General features: G+C 40.0%; 1 long non-coding RNA gene across 1 annotated transcript in view; it reads right to left on the bottom strand.

Moving 5' to 3' along the window:
* LOC140515693 (uncharacterized) overlaps positions 1–25,170 on the bottom strand; it is a 77,558-nt gene extending 52,388 nt beyond the window's left edge. The window contains exons 1-2 of the long non-coding RNA XR_011971156.1: positions 24,713–25,170; positions 936–1,097 (exon numbers count right to left, since the gene is read on the bottom strand). This is a non-coding gene — a long non-coding RNA (uncharacterized lncRNA). The remainder of the gene's footprint in view (positions 1–935; positions 1,098–24,712) is intronic.
* Between the last annotated feature and the right edge of the window lie 433 nt (positions 25,171–25,603).

Raw genomic sequence — 25,603 nt, 5'->3', positions numbered from 1 at the left:
TTTCACATCTCAGATAGGGATTGATTAACAAAATGAGTGTAAATGATCCAAGCATCTCTCAGAATAGAGGGGTCTAGTCTCCCATATAATTTAGCACTTTTGCATAACCTGTTATAAAAATGAGTAGGATTCTCATCCTCCACTTGTCCTATCTACTGAAACCTAATCTAGTTTTCTGGGGAAGCTGCACAAATATCCATACCCTCAAGTAAAAATCATCTGGTCTGCTGTAATCTGCTGTAATCATCAGGATTATTGGGGTCCCATTGTGAATCTTGTAAAGGTCAATTGGGAATTCCCCCTTCTATTGAGGTTAACTTGTTAGCTGCCTTTATGACTGCTTATCATTCACTTGGGGAGAGCAATATCACCGTCAAATTAGTTTCATCTTTCCAGACTGGATTATTAACCCATAAATATTGCTCTAAAATGATGTATTACTGCTCCTGAATTCTCCCTGATGGTAAGCATTGTTCTTCCTCATCAGAAAGGAAGGGAGGAAATACCTGTTCACTAAGAAAGTAACCTTCTATAGTCTTATTTTTTTTTCCCTTTTCTGGGCATTCTCCCAGCCAGTGACTTGACTTCTGAGTATTCTCTTCACACCCACTTTGCCTCCAGATCCACCCAGCCAGCACTTGGGGTCTGAGATTCAAAAGCTGCTTCCCAGCCTCAGGGCTTCGACAGGGGCGGGGCTGCTATTCAGTGTGAGATTAAGTTCAGGTGCTCAGGTCAGGGCAAGGCCACCACACAGGGCTCAGATCCCTCGGGGGGGGGGGGGGGGTTACGTGGAGACCTTCAACAATGGATCTGAGCTCCTGCCTGCTTGGGGAGCCCCGGTCTGCTGCCGCCTCCGCTGCTGCCTCCCGAGGGGGCCTGAGTTATGGGGGGACCCCACTCCCCTCTCGGCAAGCCGAGAAGACCCTCTCACCAACCTTTGGGGCCCGTGGGTGGAGGGACCTGCACGGCCGCTGGAGATTCGGTCCCTGAAGCCTGCTCAGATCTGCTCCTCTCGGCGCCACGTGGCCAAGGCAAGGCTGGGCTTGCCTCCGGGTCCAGGGCATGACGGACCTTTTGTGAGAGGTTTGCAGGGCTCTCTGGAACAGAAATTTTGTCCGCTCTGTTGTTCTGTGTCTTCTGCTGCTCCAGAATTTGTTGGGAGTTCTTCTTTACAGATATTTTATGGGCTGTGGGTTTGGAGCTAGCGTATGTGTGTCTTTTTACTCTGCCATCTTGGCTCCGCCCCCTGCTCCTGAATTCTCATCAAACCTAGGGACATCATTTCTCCAGGTGGAGAGATCAGAGGGAGAGAAAGGTTTGTATCATCTAATAGAAATCACATTTGCCTTTTCTTTCAATACTTTCTCTGACTCATGTGAGGGAACCTCTTTGGCTACATATCCTGTTTTTATTATTTTTAATCCTCATAAGGTATAAGAATTCTTAAACTGACCTAAAAGTCTCCCTTGCACACTAAGACTCTCTCCAGAGAGAGAGAACTAACAAACTCTGAGTGCAGATTGAAGTACACTCTTTAAAAGCTAGATTCTGTGTAATGGAATATTATTGTGCCATAAGAAATGATGAGTAGACAGACCAGAAACTGTCTGGTTTGAAGTGATGAACTGATGCTGAATGAAATGAGCAGAACCAGGAGAATATTGTACACAGTAACAGCAACACTGTGAAATGACTAACTTCATTATACTTAGCTTTTCTTAGTAATGTAAGGATCTAAGACAATTCCAAAAGACTCATGATGGAAAATGCTGTCCACCTCCAGAGAAAGAACTATGGAGTCTGCAGATCAAAGCAGACTATTTGCTCTCTCTTTTTGCTTGTTTCTTCTTTCTTTGTTCCTCCCATTGGTTCTAATTCTTTACAACATGACTAATGTGAAAATATGTTTAATATGAATGTCTAAGTAGAGCCTATATCAGATTGTATGCCATCTTGTGGAAGGGGAAGGAAAAGGAGGGGGAGAAAATTTGGAACTCAGAAATCTTATGAAAATGAACGTTGAAAACAAAAATAAATAAATATTTTTTTAAAAAAGCTAGATTTTGTGCTGAGCTTGGTCTGAGATCTTATCTCTTATGACAAGCAGTTGCAGTACCACATCAAAAAAAAGTGATAGGGGTTACGACTTCAAGAAGTGTTCAAAAGAAAAATTCCTCCTTTGATTCTACTTTCAAATCTGCAAACTTTTATAAACTGGGGGAAAGCCCCCACCCCTTCCCTGTGTGTCTCTTGATTCTGACCACAATCAAAGGACAAAAAAATTTTTTATTAGTCTTTTTCTTAAATTATCCTTTAAACTTTAAACACAGACAACACAACAAAAGTAGTGCCTTTAAGCTAAGTCTTGTTGTCCTGGCTGGTTAAGACCTCACTCTGCTTCTCAGCTCTTCTACCTAGAAAATACAGGGTAATCTTGCAAATCCTACACAGACAAAAAGACATTAAACCCAGGTGAGAATACAGAGTCTTAGTGAGCAGAGATTAAAGATGAGATAAAAATTACATCTCTTTGTTTATCTTACCTAGCTTCTTACTCTACTCGCAGCAATTTTTTCCCCTTAGAATAAAAATATCTGATTACTTCCTCTACTTAAGGAAATCCTTTACACACACAGCTTAATCTGATATGTCTCCCTGAAAACCTGACAGCAAGAATCATAACTTCTACAGAATTTATACTCTCACAGAAATGCCTTGGCTTTGATTTTGAAACTCTATCTGAAAAAAACTTTTCAGGACACACTGTATGACATAGACTGAGGTACACAGGCAGACACCCTCAAATTACCCTGAGCTTCCTAGGTGGTACTTCAATAATCTTGTATGTACAAATTATCTCAATATATCCCCATAGCCAGCATGAGGGAATCTTGTGCAATAGAATATAATAAACCTTACTCTATTGACATTTTCTTTTTCTGCCAAGCACTCAAACCCTGCTTCAGAGAGCGCAACTCCAATGGGTGGCCATGTTGTTCGAATGCAAAACATATATTTGCCAAAAAGTGTTTCAAAGTATTTTATGGAGAACTCACACGGGGCAAGCATTGACATGGTGGTCAGAAGTGATACAGGTTCACACTCATTGTCTCTCTTAAGAACTTTGGTATTGAAGAACTTTGAAATGTGAATGCAGATGGAAGCATACTATTTGCTCTCCTTTTGTTTTGTTTCTTCTTTCTTGTGGCTGCTCACATTAGTTCTTTACATCATGACTAATGTGAAAATATGTTTAATATGAATGTCTAAGTAGAGCCAATATCAGTTTGCACACCATCTTGGGGAGGGGGCAAGGAGAGGAAGGGGAAGACAATTTAAAACTAAAACTCTTATGGAAGTGAATGTTGAAAACTAATGATACATTAATTCTAAAAAAAAAAAAAAGAACTTTGGAATTGCTTGTGTGACATAGGAGTCGCTGGCACAAGACTGCTCTGCATGGCGTGCCCACATCAGAGAAGGTGCTGTGCTCCGTGAGCAAAGCAAAATTGAAATAGCTCAAAGGAAATGTAGGATGTGCAAATTTAGAGTATCCACCCCAAATGTTCACATGGACTATTTGTGCCTAACCTGTGGTAGAACATTCCAAGCTTGTATTGATCTGATCAGCCACAATTGGACACACTGAAACTTGACTCTAATATAGTGGTGTCATTTTGGACATCAACTAAGCCAGGAAATAATCAATAAATTGATGATCATTGCTCTCTCTAAGTAACCAAAGACCAACAATAGTACAGTAGAACCTCAGTTTATGAGTAACCTGGTTTGTGTATGCTTCACTGTATGAAGAAAAATTTTTTGCAAAATTTGTCTTGCAGGACGAATAAAAATTCACAGTACAAACATCATGTTTGGACTTGAATGGCTCTCAAAGGAATCTCAAAGAAATGAGGCTCAACTAGGGCAATGAGGTTTTTTTTAACCCCATATAAGATTGCATGCCATCTCAGGGAGGGAGGGGGAGAAAATTTAAAACTTATGGAAGTGATTGTTGAAAATTGAAAACAAATTAATTTTTTTAAAAAAGGTCAAAAACAAGAGTCGTTAGATAGATTCCTTGTCAGAAGCAAATATAAAGAAAAAAAATCAGTGAGTCAAAACATGAAAGGGATTCTAAAACATAAAGAAGTGAAGGCAGTAGTGTTAGTCTTACTTTTAGTGAAATCTCCACTGTTCTCTTAGAAGGAGATTCTCCTTCCCAGCAATAACCTTCCTTCTCCTCCTCCCTCTCATCTCCCTCATGCCAGCCATGCCTTTTCTCAGATAAAGTGCAGGTTAATTTACTTTATTTTTAGTTTATATTATGTACTAATCATTACTATTGTATTTCAGGGATAAAAATCTTACTTAAAATTATAAATAATTATTTTATATGAATATTTAGGGGATGTGGTACCAATCATCTGACTTTACATTATTTTCTTTATAATATATTCATTTTGCAATACAAATTGCATGATGAACAGAATCTCAGAATGAATTAAATTTGTAAACCGAGGTTCTACTGTATCTTAATTAACATCTGTCAAGCACCTATTACTGCCTTGTTAGATAGGATAAAGAGAAAGGGGTGAGTTCCTGGAACTATTCCAAAGCCTATGACTTTTGTAACAGGGTAAAGGGAGGTATTAAAGGAGATATTTGGTATTCATCAATGAGGCATCACTAAGAAAGGCAAAAAAGCGTAACAGACACAACAGAATAAGTTCTCTTCCCAAAATCTACTATTGGCACAGAACCTTAACAGAGCTATTTTGTCTCCCCTGGTCTTATATTCTGCAGGCTAAATACCTCCAGAACTTTTAAGTGATCCTCATATGGCAAGCTCTCATAGTCCTTCATTATTCTAGGTGAATATGATCAAACCAACACTTTAGGAAAATTACTTTGGCATCTGTGTGGAGGATAGATTGAAAAGAGGAAACCTGAGGCAGTGAGACCTATCTGGAAGCTATTGTAGTAGTCAAGGGCCTGAACTAGGAACATGGTTGTGTGAGGGAAGAGAAGGGAATGTATGAAATCTTGTGAAGGTAGAGATAACAAGGTTTAACCATGAGATTCACGTGGAGCTACTTGACAATGCCTTCAACTTGAATTACTCTGGTTTTCACTGATTGGTCAATAACATGTCACAGCCCAAGCCTCATTTGATCATTGTTTGTGTTTTGAGTTATATTTCAAGAAATCATAAATGAAAGTATGGGAGGAAGGAAGGGAGGGAGGGAGGGAGGGAGGAAAGAAAGAAGAGGCATTGCTCAACTGGAACTGGACAGTTGAGTTCCCAGTGGGATAGCTATTACTACTCACAGAATATAGGCTGGAGAAAGAAATGAATTGATCTCTTAGTTGTTCAGTCATTTTTCAGTCATGTCTGACTCTTTGTGACCTCATTTGGAGTTTTCTGGGCAAAGATACTGGAATGGTTTGTCATTTCCTTCTCCAGCTCCTTCTATAGATGAGAAAATAGAGGCAAACAGGTTTAAGTGACTTGCCCAGGGTCACAGAACTCGTGTCTAAGGCCATATTTGAACTCACAAAGATAAGTCTTCCTGACTCCAGGCCCAGTGCTCTATCCACTGCACCACCTTTGATTTGTCAAAGGCTTATACAAATTGTAACAGTGAAAATGTTTCGGCTTCAGAATATTTTCCTTCCTGGCTAGTGTACCTCTTATAAGTTTTCATCTTACTTTCACCACCAGATTTCTCATAGTGAGAGTTCCCTCTGTCTCTCCCTTTGGCTGGCCAGTTCTTTCCAGAACTTCCATTTTAAGGAGGACATCTATTCCTCCTCAAGCCACATTCCTCCCCAGCCTTTCTCTACCATGCCACAGAAACCTCTTCACTCTGCTTCTGGACTTCTCATATTAGAAAAAATATTTATGTATATGTGCATATTATATACACACAAATATATATCATATATTATATACATATATTTACTATCCAAGGAAAGACAAAAAGAAAAAAAATCAACACAACTGAAACCTCCTGTGTGTGTGTGTGTGTATGTGTGTATGTGTGCAGATGTAGGTGGGTGGGTGTTGTTACCTCATATATAGTTACAGCATGATTTAGTGAAATGAATTTAGATCTTTTCTGGTTGTTTCCCATATAGTCCTTTACTCTACTCCCACCTCCACCCAGAGACCCCAGGATCATTTTATGAAATGCAGTTCCATAAAACCCACCTTGGTAGTCCAACAAAAACTTCTGGCAGACTTTGAATTTCTCTAAAAATCTGGAAGGGGCACAATTCATTAGCACACTGGGGCTGCAGTTCTATTTGTTTGTGACAGTTCGGTACAGCTGTGTAGCATAAAGCTGCCTAAGAATTCTTTCAAAGCAAACCAGTAAGGAACAGCAGCTAATTGGTGCATACTGAAAATTTAGTAAGTATGAACAAAAAGGAATGACATTCAATGTTAAGTGATAAAATTACATTCCCTGCTTTCCAATTTATCGATAAACTCAAAAACAAAAATAATTAAGAAACAGAATTTACTAATCGATTAAAAACTGCTAGGAAAATTGGAGAGCATTCTGGCTGAAGTAAGGCTTAGACCAACGTCTCACTTTATATTCAATGATCAACTCCAAATGGATACAACTTTAATATTAAAGATTATACCACAGAAAGAAAATCTGAAGTGAAGTAGATCAATCATATACCTCTCACATTTATGGGTAGTAGATTGACTCTTAAGCAAATGAGACATAGACACAACTACAAAAGATAAGAGACAAGTTTAATTACATGAAACTGAAAATTTTCTGCACACAGATTTAATGTACTTAGGATAAGAAGGGAAGAAGCTGAATAGGGAAAAATCTGTATCAAATTTCTCAGGTAACAGTTTGGTTTTCAAGATCTATTATCTATCTATGGCCATCTATTATCAAGACATATATACACACAAACACATACATGCATGCACAGATGTGTAGGGAAGGGAATGGGGTCCCCTGTGAATAGGTAGGGCAAATATAGATAGACGGATATTTCTGTACACTTGAGTGCATGTGTGTGCACTTGTAGTAGTGTAACTGCATGCCCAATTCACTTGGGTTTGTACAGACAACCAAAAGCTATTTCCCAATAGATAGATGGCTAAAGGATATGAACAGTTCCCTGAAAATTTATGAACTACAATCATAAAAAGGATGATGCAAATTAGTAATAAATGCACATCAAAATATGCTCGTCAGTTGGGGAATGGCTAAGCAAATTGGGATCCATAAATGGAATGGAATATTACTGTGCTGTAAGAAGTGATAAATATGTAGAAACCTGGAAAGATCTAAATTAATGGATACAAAGTTTTAAAAAGCAGAGCCTCCACAAAATTCCCAATATACACAACGACTAGAACAAAATAAATGGAAACATCAAAAATCAAGTTAGTTACAATGCGAAATTATGTAAGCATGGCCATGAAGAAGAGATTTGAGAAGACACTAACCCCTACTCCTTTGTAGGGGCAGAAGACCCATGGGTGTAGAGCATTGCATATATTTATAGATTTTTTTGATGTTTTGGTTGAGTTTTACTAATTTACTAATTTTTGTTCTTTAAAAAAATACTATGCTATATAGGATGGCATTCTGGGAGAAAAAATGGAAAGATCCTGGGAGAAATTGTGGTGACATTTAAAAAATAAGATATATTTTTAAAAGAAAAACACCACTGGTAACTTTGGAGTGGTCTCAGTCAAATGATGAGGTCAAAAGTCAAATTGTAGAGGTTTTACAAGGGAGTGAAAGCAAAAGTATAGTGGCTTTTTCAAAAAGTTTAGCTGAGAAGGTGTTTTGTGATTTTTAGGGGTTCAGATTCGTTCCTGTAAATAACACTCTCACACTGCTTTAAAAATGAAAGTCGTTTAATTATAGACTGTCTATAATTACATCCAATACAACAGATAATACACAATAAGCACAGAGTAATAAGTATAATAATAATCAGTATAGCAGAAAAAGAAAACATCACCAGTTCGGGGAGGCACCAACACCTGAATTACATCAGCTGGGGAATCCCGGGATACAGCGTTCAGGGTCCGAATTGGGAGCACAAGGGTCCAGGCTCTCCATGGGTGAGATTCCGAGGACTTACACTAGGGGGAGGACTTTGTAGGGACCTAGACAAAGAAGGCTTTTTGCCAACGGCTCCTCACACTGTTCCAAGCTGGTCAGGCACATGGCCATGGGAATACAGGTTTTGTCCATCAAGGAGATATCATACGGGGGCCACAAGATATAAGTTAATTAATCACATACTAGGAAGACTAGCCAAATCTTCCAAGTTTTATCTATGTGTTCCCGGGGTGGCTAGTTCCCAAAACATTAATACATGGCCAACTCGCGCATGTTATGTTCCTTGAGAGGTCACCAAAAGGACAGAGTGAACTTACTTTATTCAAGGGATATGAAATATTCCTTCAGAAGGGAAGGAAAGACATAGGACAGTCTCTATAAAAAAAATTTATAAAGATGGATACTTCAACATGTTTATAAATAGTAGCAAAGGAATAGTATATGGGGAGAATGAGAATAAATTATTATGGTGGAGAGCAATCTGTTGGGGAAGACAGAAGAGATGGGGTCAAACACATGTAGAGGGTTGGCCTTAGAAAGCATATGGGCTAGTAACTCATCAGACACTAGAAAGGAGGGACGTTAGATGGGGTAGGGAAGGAATGAGCTCTCAGTAAATGGTCTATTTTCTGGTGAGGAAGTCTTAGTGTACCACACAAACCAGCCAGTTACGTAGAGTAACTATTGTTTGGAGAAATTACACACTGCTTTTATGACCATAAGTGTCAGTTTCCTAAACTGTAAATGTGGCTAATAATACTTCCTCCATTGCAGGATTGTTAGAAAAATGCTTTCTAAACTTTAAAACACTATTCAATTATAAATAATCTTACCATGTCCTTCACTCTGGAGTTTACAATTCTGTCTATCCATTTGGGCTCTGGTACCTGGGCTTGGGACTTGAAAAGGCTTCTTTAGAGTAGGCTACAGTAATCAGTCAATATTTATTAAGTGCCTACTATGTGTCACTCACTATGCTAAGCACAAGAACTATAAAGGAAAAAAAAAACAGCTCTTGCCCTCAAGGAGTTCACAATCTAAGAGGGCTGAGAAGAAAGCTATAAAAGTCATCAGCATTGGGATACAGGGGACTGGAAAATGAAGGATACAAGACAAAGGGTTGTATCCTCTCTGAATCACTTGTTCTTTTCTTAGGTCTCTGAAGCATGCCTTCATCTTATCTCTGAAATTCTACCCATCCTCCAAGACCTGGTCCTTAATGTTACCTCTTCATGGAAGCCTTCCCTGATCTTAACTGTCACCAACTTCATGTAGCATTCCACATAGACAATTCTACATTTGATTTATAAAGTTATATACACACATCATACCTTTATTAGATTAAAGAGTACAAGAGAGCAAGATCCATGTTTTATCTTTTATTTCCTTATACTACTTGCTATGAGGGAAATACCAAATAAATCCACACAAATCAACACCATTTCTACATACTGCATATATTATAGTAAAATGCAAGAGGTAATAACGATAGTGGAAATTTCATTCAAAATAACTACAAAATGGGCAAAATATTTCAGGCACTAAGTGAGTACTTTATCAGTATCTGTTGTTGAATAAATGGCTTTAAAGGCATATATGATGGATAAAATGACTTGTAGATTTTTTTTCCCTCAGCATAGAGGGGGTGGTGTCTTGAAGATTATCATTCAGGATCTTCACTGACAATAAGTCTCCCAAACCCTGGTGATATCTGACCTTTTAGGAAGTAAAAAAAAGTCACTTTGCTTCAAAATTGGGATTCCATCTGTTAAAAATGGGCACAGTGCCAAGGATTGAACCACAAGAAATGCCTACAGAATGGATGGGTAGAAAGATAAAATAAAACCACTTTAAGTCAGTTTCTGCACACTGAATATTTAAATAGAACCATAAGCACTGCATTTCTATGGGAGTTTTCTAGATCGAAATAACCATTTAGTAGTCATCCCTTCATGGGCAGCTAAGTGACACAGTAGATAGAATGCTGGGCCTGAAATCAGGAAGACGCATCTTTTTTAAAAAATATATATTTGTTTATTTTTGATTTTCAACATTCACTTCCATAAGATTTTAAGTTCTAAGTTTTCTCCCCTTTCTTTCCCTCCCCCCTCTCCAAGATGGTATAAAAACTGATCTAGGCTACAGATATATTCTCATTTTATATATATAATACAGAATATAATACAGATATATTCTTATTAAATATATTTTCACATTAGTCACCTTGTAAAGAAGAATTGGAATCAATGGGAGGAACCATAAGAAAGAAGAAACAAAACAAAACAAAAAAAAAAGAGAAAGAGCAGATAGTCTGCCTCCATCTGCAGACTCCACAGTTCTTTCTCTGGATGTGGAGAGCAGTTTCCATTATGAGTCTTCTGGAGTTGTCCTAGATCCTTGCATTGCTGAGAAGGGCTAAGTTTATCAAAATTAGTCATCGCACACTGTGTCTATTACTGTGTGCAATGTTCTCTTGGTTCTGCTCACTTCACTCAGCATCAGTTCATATATGTCTTTCCAAGTTTTTCTGGTCTGTCTGCTCATCATTTCTTATAGCACAATAGTATTCCATTACAGTCACATACCACAACTTGTTCAGTCATTCCCTAATTGATGCGCATCTCTTCAATTTCCAATTCTGTCATCACAAAAAGAGCTGCTATTTTTGTATATATTATATATCATATATTTTTATATTTTTGTACATGTGGGTCCTTTTCCCATTTTTATGATCTCTTTGGGATAAAGACCTAGAAGTGGTATTGCTGGGTCAAAGGGTATGCACATTTTAATAGCCCTTTGGGGACTGCTCTCCAGGATGGTTGGATTAGTTCATAACTCCACCAACAGGAAGATGTATTTTCCTGAGCTCAAATCTGGCTTTAAACACTTATTAGCTGTGTGATCCTGGGCAAGTCACTTAATTCTGCCTCAGTTTGTCATTTGTAAAATGAGCTAGAGAAGGAAATGGCAAACCATTTCATTATATCTGCCAAGAAAACCTCAAATGGGGTCATAAGGAGTTGGACATGACTGAATAATAACAACAAATTCATTCCTTTATCTAGTTATGGCATGAGGTAATGCTGATTACAGAATATCATTAAATATTAATCCAGGTGAAAAATAAAGACTGAAAGGTTTGGGGGATTGGAGCTTTCTTTTCCTTTTAGCCTAAACTGATGCTTTCATCAAAATTACACTGAAATCATGTCTTTTGAAGATGCCCATGAATGGGAATAACCATGGTAACCAAGGATCTCTGAGACTTTCCAAGTTCATTTGGGCTAGTTAAATCAGTGAATCTAAGGAACACATTTTCACATTGAATTGTTCTAATTATAAACTCTATTGAATAATATACAAACCACAATTCAGAGGTGCTCCCAGGAAGTTCACTTTGTCCAGATGAGGCTGTGCCACCAGACGGCCTGCAGGCATCAGTGGGAGTGGAGTTTTATACTGGGGTAGACAAAGGGAGCTGGAGCCTCTTACAACCAATATAAAATAAGAGGACCTCAGGTACCTTGGAATACTCCAATCATGAGGAGGTGAGAGAAAGATGAGGAAAGGTTGAGGGAGCTCCTTTGAAGTGCCTTGCCTTCTAAGTGCTTAAGGAGGGCTTACTGAACTGAATGCAGAGTCCCAGGCTGCAGGACAGGAGAATTATCCATCAATGTGGCTGCATGTATCCCAACATCCTCTTTCTTATTCAGAGTGAGCAGGGCCAATTGAGTCAGGGAGCAAACTATACAGGAAAATCTTTTGACAAAGTATAACACTCCTTCAAGCTAATAACATTACAAGATATAGGCACAGAGGGGTCTTTTTTTATCATAAAATTCATCTATCTAAAACCAAAACCAAACATCATATGCAATGTAGACACACGAGAACATTTTCCAATAAACAGGGGAATGAAGCAAAATGTCCACCCTCCCCACTACTATTTGATATGGTTCTGGAAATGCTAACAACAGCAATAAGACAAGAGATAGGAATTTAAAGAATTAGATAAAGAAGAAACAAAGTTGTCTGTGTTTGCTGATGACATGGTATACTTGGAAACTCTCAAGGAAATATCAAAGATTCTAATTGAGACAATAGCTTAATCAAGGTTGCAGGCTATAAAATAAATCCTCAAAAATCAAAAGGATTTATATATAATAACAACAAAACACAAGAAGTAATAATAAAATGGGAAATATTTCAAAAAACTACAAAACGCTTAAAATGTTTGAGGATCAACCTTCCAAAACACACAAAAAGGTTGTACAGATTCAATCTCAAAGGGCTCCTTAAAGAAATAGAGGAAATAGAGAAAATGAGGTCATGCAGTATAATAAAAATGACAACACTACCAACATTACCTTGTACTTTTAATGCTATAACAATCACATTACCAAGGGCATACTTTACAGAACAAGATAAAATAATAACAAAATTCATTTGAAGAAACAAAAAATCTAAAATATCAAGGCAAATGATGAAAAAAGGTAGGGAAAAAGAGGGAATAGTGCTTCCTGATTTTGAAGTATATTGTAAAGCAGCCATCATCAAAATCATTTGGTACTGGATAAAGACCAGAGATCAGTGGAACAGCCTAGACAAGGGAGATTCAGAAACAACAGAACTCAATTACCTAGTATTTGATAAAGTGGAAAACAAATTAACTAGGGAAATACTCCCTAATGAATAAAAACTGCTAGGAAAACTGAAAAACAATCTGGAGAAAACTAAGGTTAGATCAACATATTACATCACATTCCACAATACATTCTAAAAAAGATGCATGACCTTAAAAATAAAAGATCATACTATAAAAAAAATTAGAAGAGAAATGGAGGATATACTTATCACAATTGTGGTTAGAAAATGTATTCTTAGCCAAATAAGAGACAGAGGTGATTATAAAGGATAAAATTGATAACTCATTACTTGAAAGTGAAAAGTTTTTGCACAGAAACCATTAACGCATCTAGGATAAGAAGGAAAGAGGCCGAATGAAGAAAAAAATCATTGTAATCAATGGGGCTGTGTGTTAAAACTACCTTGTTATACTCTTTTTGCCAGCCCCCCTTCAGTGTAGTAAGTTTATAAGTAGCCAGGAAGTAAGACTGCCAAGGGGGAACCTAGAAGTTGTGTACCAACCATCTCAAAGATCAAAGGGGCGTAATTTACAAATTGTAGTATATATTAACCAAAAATCACATCCTAACAATGTGTACTGAGTCAGGGGAAGCCACCTAGGCTTTGTTGTGAGGGCCTTTCGGTCTTATGATATATAAATCTCAGACAAGTGCTAGAAGACCAGCAGAACACCAAATGTTTCTGATAACTTTGAGATGAAGTGGATATGTTAACTTTAAAGTTTTACTAACCCTCATGCCTTAATTACAGCAATAGCCTGCTGATGGATCTGCAAGCCTCGAGTTTCTCCCCACTCCAATCCATCCTCCTTTTGGCCATTAAAATGATTTTCTAAAGATCAGGTCCAATCATGTCACCTTTCATCAACTACTCCATAAACTCCTTTAACTTCCTATTGCCTCTATGAGCAAATACAAAATGCTTTGTTTGGCATTCAAAGTCCTTCATAACCTAGCCCTTCCTACCTTTTCAGTCTTTTTTAACACCTTCGTCCCCACCACATACTCTTCAATCCAGTGATACTGGCCTCCTGGCTATATCATAAATAGGACACTCCATCTCTCAGCTCTGGGCATTTTCCCTGGCTTTCCCCTCTGCCTGGAATATGCTCTTCCTCCATTTGGACTACTGACCTCCCTGACTTCCTTTAAATCTCAACTAAAATTCTACCTTCTACAAGATTTACCTAACCCCTCTTAATTTCACTGCTTTCCTTCTATTAATTATTTCTTAATTACTCTGCATATAGCTCATCTTGTATATATATCTGTCTGCAAGTTGTCTCTCTCAATCTAGACAGCATACTAAAATCAGTAACATTACCTTGCCAACAAAAGTCCATATAGTCAAAGCTTTGCCAGTAGCATTACATGGCTGTGAGAGCTGAACTTTAAGAAAAGCTGAGTGCTGCAGAATCAATGCTTTCAAATTGGAGATGACTTCTGAGCATCCTTTAGACAGCAAGGAAATAAAATCAGTCAATACTTCAAGAATTTAATTCAGGTTATTCACTGGAAGGTCAAACACTGAAGCTGAAATATTTGGGCCACATAATGAGAAGATGGGATTCGTTGGAAAAGAACCTGATGTTGACAAAAACTGAAGGGAAAAGGAATAGGGGTCAGCAGAGGATGAGATGGATAGATAGTGCCATAGAATCAATGAATGTGAACTTGGACAGACTTCAAGAGATGGTGGATAGAAGATATAAGATATATAGAAGAGCCTGGCTATGCTATGAACCATGGGGTCAGGAAATCAGATGTGAGTGAATGACAAATATCTCTCCCATTAGAGAGTGAGTTCCTTGAGGGCAAGAATTATCTTTTGCCTTTTTTAATCCAGAGTGCGTAGCACAGTGCCTGACACATAGTAGGTACTTAATAAATGTTTATTAATAGATTGAATTCTATAAGGCTTGTTTTTTTAGGTTTGTCTATATTTGTCATGGCTTGGAATGGAGTTTAAATAGGAATTGTTCTCTGCATAGCCTGGCTTACATTTTGTATTTACAAGCTAACAATTTTTCCTGGAAAAATTTGAAGGGAGGATCTTTACCTCCATTTTTTTTTTTGTTATTTGGCATTTTGTCTTTGTTTTGTATGGTGAATCCTAAGATCATCCATCTCTTTTTCTCTCAAATATTACCTAGCCTTCAAGATCAAATGGACAATACCTCAGGCAAGGACACTTGAGTCATGGGGTTACTTCCCAGACTTGGAAAGTGTCTGGTAATTCAGTTTCTGTGGTCAGGTTGACTTCAGAAGTTTTTTTTTTTTTTTCCTCACTATTCTACAAAACACTTTGGTTGCATTCTATTATTTTTCTTTTCCTAAGGAAAAAAATTAGAGACACTATTTTGTTTCTTCCCAGTTACATTCTGGACTTTTTAATGTAAATTTTTATTAAAATTTTTGAGGTGCAACAGGTTTATCCTGGCTTGGCTTTGTTATATTTTTTCATCTTTGATTTCCTTCTATTAATTTTTATTATTTGGGGGGAGGAAAGAACCATTTTTCCTAGTTGGGAAATTACTGACCTGGCTAAAACCTGCCCCTGTCTCAGGGGATGGGAAAATTTATTTAATGTCTCAAACATTCCTCAGATCAGAAGACAAAAAGGTCATCAAGGATTCCTAAGTAAACCTCCCCTCAAATCAACCCTATCAATTTAGTTTAATCTGTGTCATAGGAATTTATTTTTCCTTTTATTATTCTAGACTCAGGGACACTTCTGCTGCAATTTTTAGTTAATTGAAAGTTTGTTTTTCCTCACCAGAACAAAACCTGTCCACCAGCATGTGAAAATTTACTTAAGAGCTTAAAACTAATTTCTTAGACAAGAAACCTGGGGAAGAATCTCTAACAGTCCCTCACTACCTGGAGTTGTAATGCTGTTCAACCTGTAACCTTAGTTTACCTATAGTTTTGACAAATTTTGCTTCCTTAGGAGATATAGAAAATTAGGACCGTTTAACTAAATTTGTTGAACTTTTATGATATTGAAGGATACTTCAATATGGGATTATAGATTTGTCTCCTCTTTGACTTTTACGGCCTAAGAGCAATGTACAAGATTACCATATATAAATAATTTCTCTGACATAATTTTGCCTACATATAAAAAGTCATGCCAGAATGCTAATAACTGTTCAAGTTTCCTCTGAGGTCTAAATCTATGCTTGAGCATAATATTAAAGCCTAAGTTTTCACCTCCATAATTTCTGTGTTGTGGTAAATACATATTTGGAAACAGTTACCCATCCGGGGAACTCAAAGATATCCTTCTGGTAACATGAGTGACCTATATGGTCTGTTTAACAAGGTTTGTTCCCTTAAGGGATGTATGAGATTATGACTCTGCTTAACTGTTTCTTCAATATTTATGACACTGAAAATAGCCTGGTATTATAAATCTGTCTTTTAAATTGTATAGCCTAAAAGAACACATAAGATTGCAATATGTAGAAAAAAAGTTTCTCTGTCTGACATAAATTTTTTCTGTAAAATCTTTTCAGAAACCCCATTTGGAGCCCAAGATTATTTTTTTGCCTCCTGAACTTATGCTTAAGCATAAAAAAATTTAGGCTTTTATTCCTATAATTTCTGCACTGCGGTAGAACTCTTTTTAGTAGCTGTTACCTACCACATGAACTCTCCCATAACAAATTTAGCAAACCATAAGCAGATAGGCAGTAATAAAAATCAGGGCAGGGGTAAGGAACCTGTGGCCTTCTAGGTCCTTAGGTACAGCCTGTTCACTGAGTCCAAGTTTTACAGAACAAATCCTTTTACGGGGATTTGTTCTGTGAAGCTTGGATTCAGTCAAAGGGCCACACTTGATCTAGAGGGCCACATGTAGCCTTGAGGCCACAGGTTCCCTACCCCTAGACTGAGGCTTCAATTTCAGAAGCTCTCTTATGTGGAAAATGTGTTTACCTTAGATACTGCAGAGAAAAACCCAGCTGAGCCATAAAGACTGTTGTCCAGCATCACAGGAAAAAAAAGGCATCTGTCTTCTTTGTGTGCCCTGAGTACTGTGTGAAAACTTTATTGTACTGTTTGAACCTAGCCCTTTCTGGTTGACAAACCAGACCTGTTGCTTAGAGACCAGATTTCTTTAATGCTTAACGCAAGACTTAGGTTATGTTGACCTGAAACCCAGTCAGATCTGGATTGATGTAAGGAATTCAAGGAGCATCCTCAAGCTACACATTTCAAGTAACTCGAGTGTCTTGTCTGAAAAGTAGCTCTGTGCTGACCAATCAGATACTGTTTTCTTGTTCCTTTGTTTGAAGCCTATATGTGTAACTTAGAGAAACTGGGGGGGGGGGGGGGGGGGCACTCCTTTTCTGGATCTCCTCCTCTGCTTAATGATGTAATATACTTCTCAAATTATTTCAGTTCCAGGTGTTGTTCTCTGACACATCAGCATTCCTATGTATTGTTCTGAATTTTTTTTTTTTCATTATTTGGCTCTTACATTTGAATAATTAGGCTGTTGAAACTTTGGGGAAACTTAGTCGAGCAGTTGCTTAGATATCTGATGAACAAGGCTCTATGATTCAGGTTTCTAAAACAAGGGTCAAATGAAGAAACTCTAGGTTTTAAAAGAACAAGGCCCTTTTCCCCTTTTTGCCTCAATATCTTATACAATTTCCCCCCCTTTCTTCTGCAAGCACATAAGCAAAAGACTTGTCTGAGAATTGCAACTGTTGTCTCTGAAATTCAAGCTGACCACTGAGTGATCAAGGTCAATTATTGAATGGTTTAAAATGAGATCATTTGGAATGGCCTAAATGGCCATTTGGAGTTGGTCAAACATTTTGGAAATGTCTCAGTGGCTCTGATGTGATTAAAAAAAAACACTGCAGTGGTTATTAAGAGATGCCTTTTCTGGTCTGGTTAAAATTGATCACTGAGCAGTTCTGGTTGTAAAAACAAATTTGTGTCATATTGATAGGTGAGAAATCATCTGGGGATCTCATTCTTTCCATTTACTGTCCTAATTATTTAACAGTGCTGCCATCAAACCAAAGCTTTGAAGAGAAATATTAAAAAATCATTTTGAGTAAAGTGAATTGGTTTCATTTAACTTGTTTCATTGAATTGGTCTCAGTAATTCTGATTTGGAGGAGAAATTTGGTTCCAAATTCATTCTTCTTTTGGCACTTCTTCCAGATTCTGGTTCAACTATTCCTGCTAAATTTTTTTTTTACTCTAAAGTATGAGATCTAGTCAGTCCATTTCTTCTCAACACATTTCTATGGGTTGCCTTTTGTCTAATTTGAAAAAGATGGCCTCCAAAGAAACCAAATAAACTAAGGCCCAGTTTAAAAATCTTTGTGAAAATGTTTGGACAGGACTAAAATCAGAAGATAAATATCACAGATCCCAAGAAGGATCCTTTGATTTTAACACACTATCTGGATTGGCATTAGAAAATACCTTTACAAAATGTCTTACCGGCACATTTGGGCACCCCCTGAGAACAAAAACTTCTGCCCTAAAACTGAAAACCAGGCTGCTCAACAAATGGCTTTAAATCATACCAGTTTATGCAGGCAAGAAGTAGAGTCATGCTCCCAATGCCCCACAATACACTCCCCTAAGAAGTTGGAGAGTAATAAAATAGAGCAAGTGTAGGGGCCTTTGACAAGAGGCTAAATCCTATAAAATGGTGAAGTAGACAGCTAGATGGCAAAGCAAATTGAGAACCAAGCCTGAAGTCAGGAGGACCTGCATTCAAATTAAGGTTCAGACACTGATTAACTGTGTGACCTAGGGCAAGTTACTTAACCCTGTTTGCCTCAGTTTCCTCATCTGTAAAAGAAGCTGGAGAAGAAAATGGCAAATTATTCCACTATCTTTGCTAAGAAAACCCCTAATGAGGTCAAAAAGAGGAGACATAAATGAAAATGAATAAACAACAAAATAGTGAGGTAGATTAAAAACAGCCTTGACATTTATTTGCAGGGATTGAGGATTCAACAGATTCTGTAGTGATCAAAATAGTACTTTTGGTACTGATCAGTAAGGCTACAGATAATTTCGGATGTTACTTTTTAACACTGGTCCCTGGGTAGGAAACTAAAATACCTTTAGAAATTGTGTTCCTCATGACCTACATCTATAACTGTGGAATAAAAAAGAAAAAAATGGGTTGAGCAAGAATCTCCAGCCTGAGAATTTTGGTGATGAAGATAAACTTGAAGAATTGAGATTAGGAAGTTATTCCTGGGAATTTCAGACTTATCCATCCTCTGAGGATGAGAAGCTTAAAGAAGCAGGTGCCATTCTAATCACAAAAAGCATCCCTATAGAAACTGTTACAGTTTGGTCCAAGGACACTATTTCATCTGTGAGTAAGGCAGTAGTTTTACCCTCTGTGGGATCTATATTCCATAGGGCTCAAACTGGTATTTTCTCTGGACAGGAACCATGTCCCCCAGAAGAACAACCCTGGGAGACTTGGGTTGGAGAGGCAAGAGACTTCCTTAGATAATAGAGAAGGCCTGGAGTCAGACAAAGGGAGAAGACTGTCAAATGGCCTAAGGACGACTGCTGCAAAGGCACGGGATGCCCTCACAGAGGCAAGGCCAGATACTATCTGGCAGGAATGTATACAAACTTCAGCTGATGTGTTTGAAAGGATCTAATCTAATTTTGTTTCCAGTTTTGTACAGGACAAAAGGGAAAATCCTACTGAGTACCTCCTCAGGGTTGAGTAAATTGTGCAAAGACTCTTACTGATAGACACTGAATTTCCTGAAAATCCAAGAAAAATTTCATTGCAAAGATTGAGCAGGGGCTGGGTACAGGACACTTGCCATATTCAGCCTAAGCAGGCATCAGACCTTCTCCACTGTGGACTACAGACATAAGTAGAGCAGAAATACCACCATTACTGAGCTGCTGTCACAGCTGTTACCTGAGACAATTAGGTAAGAGATGGAGCAGCACACATCCCCATTCTCCCAGGAGAGGCAGAGGACCAAGAGAAGGCAAGGTATTTTCATGTCTGAGATAAGAATACCTCCATTAGCTAATCAATCACAAGGTAACAGAGTCACCTTTTCTTCTAATTGTGAATAAGATGGCTATGTTTATGTTGGATGTACTGGCAAGTTAGGTCAGTGGAAAAAGTTCACACTATCACCAAAGAAAGAATCTTCGTCATGGGAGAGTTAACATTTGAGCTCAGCTTTTTAGGAATGTGGGAGTTTCTAAAAGTCACAAATGAGAATGGAATGCATTCATGGCATGGAACAGAAGGAATCAAAGGTTTGCAAAGGAAGAGAAGTAAGGTCAAGAAGAAGGCTAATTTCCTTGACCCTTAGAATAAGTGTGGGGAGAGATGTTGTACAAGTAGAAATGTTCAAACTTGGCAATTAAAATTATTTGAGGGCTCTCCCTTTTCATTACAGGTTAAAATGGATTCCATACCTATTATGATTACCCAAAACAAGGTTTCCAGCTACCTAAAATTCAACCAAAGTACAATCTGGATTAAGTAAGTGTAATCATAGGTGGTGAAAGGAATACATGAGATGGTGGAGGAAAACTGTATGATATATCCAAGTCTTATGTTAAAATAAGCTGTGAAAGCTTTCCTTTAAAATTCAAATTTCAACATGGTGCAATATCCATTTTGGTCAAAAGATGTCAGCAAAGACCATCTTGTTTTCTTTCATGTGGGGGGAGGGGGGAATGTTTAAAGGCCATTAACAAAGATAGGTGCGTCTCTCCATGTCCTAAGTGTTGGACCACCAAAAAAAAAATAAACTCAGGCATTTTCCTCAAATGGGTGAAGAATATCACTCCTTAATTCACCATATACAAAAAAAGAATAGACCAGGTAATTAGGGGAAACAAAAGAGAGTTGAGGGGGAACCAGGACCTGCGTCATGTAAGATTTGGCATTTGAAGAGATATGCTGGAAAGCTGGGATTTTATTAACATTAAGAGAGGATGGAATACCTTCTAGGCATGAGAAACATACTTTACAAAGGCCTATAGGAAATGAAGTGTCATAATTGAAATCTGTCTAGACCACACAGTGTGTAAAAGGAATTATGTAGAAGGCTAGCAAGGCAGGTCCTAGCTAGGATAAAAAGGGTTTGGAAGCAAGTTGCCTATATTTCATTCTAGACACGGTAAGAAGCAACTGATTTTGCTGAGTACATCTATCAACCAGTGCTTCAGGAATATCTGCTTGGTATCTAAATAGATGGCATATTGGGCAAGGGAACTCGAGTCAGGAGGTCAAATTAAGAGGCTACTATAATAATCCAGATAAGAAGTGAGTATATGACAGCAGAAAAGGGCATGCCAGCAACACTGTGAAGAGAATAAATATAAAACTTGGTAACTTTTTAGATTTGGGGACAAAAAGAGAATAAGTGTCACTGCACAGCTACACTGGATTATATGCTTGTGTGAAAGAAGAGAACATATTTACTGTTTGCTAAGAAACAGTGTGCTATACAAATCTGAAACAATTTAGATTGTCCTTTGTCTTAGTAAGTTTACATTGTGTAGACGAGACTATATACAATGGAGCTGGAATGAGAGGTGAAACTTGAGTCTATACAGTAGGCAAGTCTTTTGCAAATCTGAGGTTCAAAGTGCTTTAGCCAAGAGCACACAGTTGTTCAGTGTTTAAGGCCCCACTGTTGCCTATAACAAGTTTTCCTTTTTCAGGCTAAACATCTCTGGTTACTTTAATAGAAGTTCCAGGCTTAGAGTATCCAGGATAGAGTATATCCCGGAGGCAGTACCCTGGACATTCGATAGCTCTTTTGGAATATAACACAACAGGTGAGGTCTGAGTAGGGAAGACCACTGGCTGCTATCCCCTTACCATTACTGGAAACCATGATTCTCAAGGAAGAACACAACCACAACAGGGTTTTTGTTTGCCACTGGGAGCTGCTGCTTCAAGGGGAGCTTGCAGTCCACTCAAACACCCAGACGTATTTCAGATCTTTTCCCTTCCTCTGGAAGGAAGGAAGTATAGAGAAGAAGGGGCCCAGAGGAAGGGGTGGTCATTAGGTTTAAAAGCACAAAAGCTAATGCTATCTGATCTGCTTAGAAAAAGAGAAACAGCTGATGGAACCCTCATTAGTTCTTATAAAAACAAGGATAAGAATGCCTGCCCTACTGAGCCCCTGGTGGGGACACTGTAAGGGGGACTCCTACTTCCGCCCCAGTCAGCTTCCATTACCTACCATGCCTTTCCCAGTGTGAGATCGCAATTGGAACACAATTCCTAGCAGTGTGGCTATGGGCAGTGGCTTCAATCCATCAATCACAATCCACAATCATTTATGAAGCACTGACTATGTGCTGAACACTGCACTGATAGATTAGCAGAGAAAAAGAAACCAACAATGCCCTCCAAGGGCTTACACTGTAATCAAGGGAGATGTACACATATAATAAATCAAACAGAGACTGGCTAAGCCTCACCTTGGCAGACATGACATAGCACTCCTCTCCCTGAGCCAGCACAAGACCCCTGTCTGGGGCTCAAGCCCCAAGATTCAAACTCTGAAGTTTGAAAGCTTGAGGCTCTGAAGTCTTTACTGGAATCGGAGGCCCACTAGCCCCAGCACCCAGGCGTTCCCCATCTCAAAACCCTTCCAGGATGCTTACCTGTAGTCCTGAAGTGCAAACAGCCCAATTCACATTCTCCTTTGTACTACTCAGTCACACACTCACAGACCTGGACTCACCCAGTACCGCACCTACTCTGTTCACACCTTCCAAGTGCTGCCTGCTGTCAGTTTTCTCAATCACAAGCACTCAGGGGGCAGCTCACCACACCCCTATTCCACTAGCAGTGATGGTCAGTTGTCATGAAAAGAGAGATGAATCCTTCACAAGTTGGAGGGAAGGTGTGTGTGTAAGGAGAAATCAAGGGTAACTGTCCATAAGCTGCCTGGCTGCTAAACACCTCATCACAGGCTCCTGAGATGCCATGGCTACCAGTGGGAGTTGGAGACTTACCTTTGGAGCAAAATGAGGACACTGCTACTACTTACCTCACCTGTTGGGAGGGAAAAGCTAGTGAAAGCAAGCAGAAACATCCCTAATAAACTCATCACCTGCTGAGTCGAATAAAGTAAGGAGTTTTTTCCCCATTTCTTTCTGGTACAATCTTCAATAGCCTCCGCCACAGATACCAGCAATGGACATTTATTAAACACTGACTAGGCAGATGGCCCCTACTATGTGCCAGGAACTGTACAGGCCAACTGCTTTGCAAGCTTCCCATTTGATGCTGACAACAATCCATGGATGCAGGTGCTGTTCTGTGACTGTACCCACTTTACAGTGGAGGAAACTGAGGCAAAATGAACTTGAATGACTTGCCCAGGGTCACAAACCAGGTAAGTCCTTGATGCCCCCCCAATCAACCCGATTCACTTCCTAGCTCCCCCAACTATGTGCCAGGCAATGAGCTAAGTGATGAGATTACAAAATTGAAAAAAGGAAACCAGCTCTGCCCTTCAGCAGCTGACACTGTAACTGGGGGAGACAAGGTGTACATATGTGTAAGTTTAACAGGTACTAGCCACATCTGGCCGTGAAGAAGGTGTTCCATGTATTCTCCCTGATCCAGCTCACAAGCCCTGTCTAGGGCTCAACCTCCAAAGGGAGATGTCAAGCTACTATTACCCTGTCTTCATGAGGCAATATGGACCACTAGCTTTTTCACTGTCATTCCATGAGGACTTTCTGAGGAGGCAGAGTTCAACTGTCACTTTGGAGGCACTGTGAGCTGTAATGGCTGAGGAGAGGCAAAAAAAAAAAAAAAAGGGATTAAGAAATTACTTCCTAAGAGAACTGGGTTCAACCTTTATCTTACAAAGAAACACAAAGAGAATTCTTGAGAAAAGACTTTTAATTGGGATCCCAAAAGAGACCAATGGTGGGATTATGTGTCCAGAACGGAGAGGCCTCAAGTTGTAATGATGGTTAAAATGACTTTGGCTATATTTCTGACAGCTGATCAACTGTCAAGAATGATTTTTGCCTTTGTTTTACTGCCTAACACACTCTCGGGCAAAGGCAAAAAACAACAACAAAAACCTTGGTGTTTATTTAAGCTTAGGAAATCAGCAGGTGTGAGCAAACCATAATGGAAAAAGATCTTTCTCAAATTTGGTCAATGAGAATATGCCACAATAAGTATGGGTAGGGATGCAGTTAAATGCCGAATTGATGGGGAAGATGCTGCCATTTTGGAAATTAATTTGAGAACCTAGATAGCCCTTTGCTGCTTTCAAGTTTGCGATGAGAATAAACGAAGAAAACAAGCCAGTAACAGGAACGATCCCCTCATGGAGTCAGTGGTGTTCTGGCAAAGGTCTAACAACCCAGCTCTCCAGGTACCGAAAAATGTACCCATGACACACTTTTAGTTTCATCTGTACTGATCAGCAGCTGACCTTAAGTTCTTCAGTCTACACAACCAACAAAACAGCAAATCAAGCCCTGATCTGTCGTCTTTCCTGGGGGTCAACGCTCACACTGAAAGTGGGCAGCCGGGTTCCTGAGGAGGAGCCTGCAGCCTCTGTGCTCAGCACAGACGTCAAGGCCTCCTCCACCTCTACTGCACCTTCCCCCAATGCATGCCCTCCGACACCCCCCCCCCCCCCAACCCCAGGCCTTCCCTCCTCCCTGGCCCATCTCAGGATCATAAGCTCAGTGGGATCTGGAGCCCTCAGAACGTCCTCGGCTGCTTTCATTTCCTGAACAAGGGCCAACTCCGTCGTCCGAGCGGAGCCAGCACTGTCTCTCACTGAGGAAAGCTAAGCCTGATAAAGATAAGGCCCGAAGATCCCTGGGGCTCCAGAGCCCTCCCCACTCTGCTTCCACACCCTCCCCCTCTTGCAACACAGATCACCGCCGCCACTCCCCAGCATTTCGCCATTGCCTCACCATCCATGTTTCGGGGGCACTCCCTTGCAGCAGTCCAATGCTACCTTCTCTCTCAAGGCTACAGATTACTTTCCCCACCGGGCGGCCGGGCCCTTCTCGGCTCCTTTCCGGGCCGGGGGAGCCTTTTCCTGCCACGCGGCATTCCCAGCCTAGCTCTCCGGGGGGCCCCTCATCCCTTCGGCAAGGGACAGAGGCTGACAGGCGGACAGCCTGCGACCCAAAAGTCGGTCGAGCAGCGCTGGCGGTGCTCACGCAGCGGGCTTCCTGCTTTCTAGGCGGCGGCTGACGTCACGCAGTTCTCCAAGCCAGGAACTGGGGGGAGGATGGGACGGGAGGGAAGGGGGAGGGGAGGGGAGGGGAGTGGGAGGAAGGGGAGGAGGAGGGGAGGGAAAGGAAGGGGAGGAGGAGGGGAGGGAAAGGAAGGGGAGGGGGAGGGAGAGGGAGGGGGAGGGGGAGGGGAAGGGCAGGGGCAGACCCGGTGCAGGAGCCTTGGACCCTGGCCTCTGGAAGCAGCTCTAGGAGCAGGAGGCAGCTGGCCTTCCCCACCCTCCCCCGGGCCTCACACTCCCGCTCCGCCCCCTCCCCCGCAGCAGCTCCTCAGACCTTTCCAACTCTAAGGCAGCTACGGGAAGCTCTTTACCTGTCCAGCCACCAGTTCCTCCACCAGGCCCATGGCCTAATGGGGGAAGGACATGTCAGGAGGCCTCGGAAACGCGCAGGAAACGGATGCGGAAACACCCTCGCCGGAAACAGGATGTGCGGCGGCACAAGCGGGGCGGGACCGGAAGTGGACAGGATACGGAAAATGGGGCGAACTGCACGAAAGCGGAGGTGGCTCGGGCGGCCGGGACTCAGCTGGGTGATTAGTAGTGCTCCTGGGACTGGAAAGTT

This window comes from Notamacropus eugenii, chromosome X, assembly GCF_028372415.1.
Source record: "Notamacropus eugenii isolate mMacEug1 chromosome X, mMacEug1.pri_v2, whole genome shotgun sequence".
Classification (NCBI taxonomy): domain Eukaryota; kingdom Metazoa; phylum Chordata; class Mammalia; order Diprotodontia; family Macropodidae; genus Notamacropus; species Notamacropus eugenii.
Note: the sequence above shows the minus strand (reverse complement) of the source record. Positions and strands in the feature narration are given on the sequence as shown.